This window comes from Archocentrus centrarchus, chromosome 14 (genome assembly GCF_007364275.1).
Source record: "Archocentrus centrarchus isolate MPI-CPG fArcCen1 chromosome 14, fArcCen1, whole genome shotgun sequence".
Taxonomy (NCBI): domain Eukaryota; kingdom Metazoa; phylum Chordata; class Actinopteri; order Cichliformes; family Cichlidae; genus Archocentrus; species Archocentrus centrarchus.
This window is the reverse complement of record NC_044359.1, coordinates 1,886,183-1,889,147: the sequence shown is the minus strand read 5'-3', so window position 1 is coordinate 1,889,147 and position 2,965 is coordinate 1,886,183. Positions and strand designations below refer to the sequence as shown.

General features: G+C 39.2%; 1 long non-coding RNA gene across 1 annotated transcript; it reads right to left on the bottom strand.

Moving 5' to 3' along the window:
* Nucleotides 1–355: 355 nt before the first annotated feature.
* Nucleotides 356–2,156, bottom strand: LOC115792383 (uncharacterized). The gene is made up of 3 exons (XR_004021022.1): nt 2,073–2,156; nt 1,120–1,203; nt 356–385 (listed from the first exon to the last, which is right to left on the bottom strand). It is a non-coding gene; the product is annotated as an uncharacterized LOC115792383 (long non-coding RNA).
* Between the last annotated feature and the right edge of the window lie 809 nt (nt 2,157–2,965).

Sequence of the window (2,965 nt, the reverse complement as noted above, 5' to 3'; positions counted from 1 at the left end):
TACTTTGTGTTTTCCTTTCATCACGCCATGATTAAAATGAATTATTTTAACATTTTATTTTACCACCTAGTTGAAGATGTCATCTAAGAAATATTTATGCCTGAAATATGTGAAAAGTAGACCACTCCAAAACAGTTTACATCCTTCTAGTTTAACAAAGGATGTGGTGTTCAGTCATTTCTACAATAGACAAGTTTTCAGTAATGTCACTTTTACACTGGTATCATACCTGGGTTATGGGTGCCAGGATGGTCTTGATTTTTCTCCCTTGAACGCCTCCTTTCTTGGCATACGCCTTCATTAGGTTTGCAGATTGAACATCAAGCCTGGAGAAGAATGTTGACTGCAAATGTATTGTTGTGATTCTCTCGAACTCTGCACTCACCTACAAAAAAAACCAAAAAAGTAGACAAAACTTAGTTTGGCACTGTACCGTCACCTTTGGTAAACGTTTGAGATAGCAGTTCTGTTTAAGAAATGTAAATGCATAATAAATGTATTTATCTATACATGAACTTTCTTTGTCAGAAGGCCAACTAAAGCTACATTCACAGTGCAGGCCTTAATGCTCAATTCCGATTTTTTTGTGAAATCCAATGTTGTTCAGACTGACATGAAAAGATCAGATACAGGTCACATAAGGGCAAAAAAAAAAAAAGAAAAAAGATTTGGGTCACTTCAGGCTGCAGTGTGAATGTAGCCTTAGGCTACAGTTGCTGGCCTTCAGTAAATCCACATCAGTATGAGTAACTTCTCGGAGTCTGCCAATATGTATTGTGACACATTGCATGCAGTGGGGCTTGTTCTTTTATGCATTCATCCACTTATGTCACAAACATGGAAGAGAGCTCGCCACCTTGTTGCTATCATGGGGGCCTCTCCAAATACATTCTTGCCTTCTGAGTGCAAAGGTCTTGTCCATCATTTCTGATGATTGTTTCTCTTTTTTACTTCTGAGAGGAGCGTCACTCTCAACTCTTCCAGTGTCTCTGCTGTTTCACCGGCTGGATAGCTGGGGCAGTAATTTACTTCTGCTTTTTTTGGCTTCTTCACATGCAGGTTTAGCTTTATAAGCACTCCAACATTAGAATCAGTCACTTCAGATCTGGTAAAACTTACTATTAACCACTGAAATCAAAAACTTGATGGCCGATGACCCCCTTCACTGGTACTCATGCAGATGAACAACAGACAAGTGATGTTCTGAAAGAGATCAGATAAATTTTCAACCATTAAAATATTTAATTCATCCTGAGCAGAGGTGCATCTATACATGTATTCAAACTTTTGGTATAGGTCTCTGGAATGCAACATGATAATAACAACTGGAAATATAGGGCACGTTAGGGGTGGTAGGGAAGGTTGTACATAAATCACTGGGGAAAATACCAAATGAGGTTTGCTGAAGACAGTTCGATCCACCTCTCTGGCTGCAGTGCGTGCTCCCAACACAGGGGGAACAGATTTTCACACGGGAACAGAATTTCGCACAAGACCGGCACTGAACGATGGCTGCTAACGGTGGCTTCAGCTGACGTAAAGAAAAAATAACAGCTGACCTCTGCACAGCGAGCACAACACACGCATGCACGCTCACAGCACAGAGCTGTGGAGGCGTGGAAAAACTTGTACGCGATGATCCACTCGTGTTAAAGGGTCGTTTTGTCCAAATGATGGAAATCCGTCGCTCCCTCTCCATTCATTTCCTATGGAACTTGTGTGAAGCCACGGTGGCCTCATCACACAAGTTCTATAGGAAAAAATGAATGGAGCGCGAGCGACATCGCTCCAGGAGCTGCAGAGTTAAAACGAAGCATTGTTTGTGCCTAAAATTAACCTATTTAATCCACACAACATAAAATAATGTGCCACATACAAGCATGGAACAGGCAAAACATTGGCGCAAATGGTAGAGAAGCACGAATAATTGCCAGCTAACTATCGTCACTTTAGCTAACAAACATGTTACGCGACCAAATATTACGAAAAATGATTAAAAGTCTGCTGATGATTTGATTCACATATTATCATTTGCATTTAGACGGACGAGAAAAAAAAAGACTGAATCTTACCTTTTATGATGCACGCCAGCAAACTTCCTTCTTCGCTTGATAACTGCCATTCGAAATTTCCCGGGCACACCAAATGGTATGTCAAATGGTATGATCTCGCGTGATCTCGCGTGATCTCCCGTGATCTCGCTGCTCCGTCTTCGGCGCAAGATCATTCTGACTCCATTGAATCATGTTATCTCAACATGACTGAATTTCATGAACGTTAGGTTGTTAAATTTCATGCTTATCTGACATGATTTTATCACGTTTGCCTTTGAAACATGAAATTATTTTGTTAAAAGAACATGTTACTATTTTTTTTAATGTAATGACAACCTAAATTCATTTTTTTGAGTGTAAAGTGATCCTGATGTTTCTGTGTGTTTTTATGTGTAATGTCTTTGTTTATATTGGTAAACAGAGTGCAGTCAGCATGATTTATGATGGGCTTATATATAAAATGCAGAAATAACCTGTTTTTCAACAATCTTTAGGAGTCTGTGTTATTGTACCTACATTATAATCAAATCAGAGCTTTTTGGCCACTTCAAATATCTTCATACATCTGTGATGTTATATTTGTTGTGAGTTCTGCAGCTTTCTGATCCAGGTTTATATTTAAAAAGACATTTTAATTTCAGACAGTTTTTACCTTCATTAAAAAATTAATATATAAAAGTCACTTTGGCAAAAAGTTGATGACAGCTTCTACCTTGTGACAGAAATGCTGTTTCTCACTCAAAATTACCTGATATCATTCATGAGAGATATATTTGATATATGCTTCACAGATTATAGGTCATCAAGTCATTTACAGCCATTTAAATATAGGGAATCGCCTCGCTAGCTGTCAGCTGTCCGGGCTATCGAGGCTCGCTTTAGCCGGAGAGAACGCCCGACTGCCGTCACAT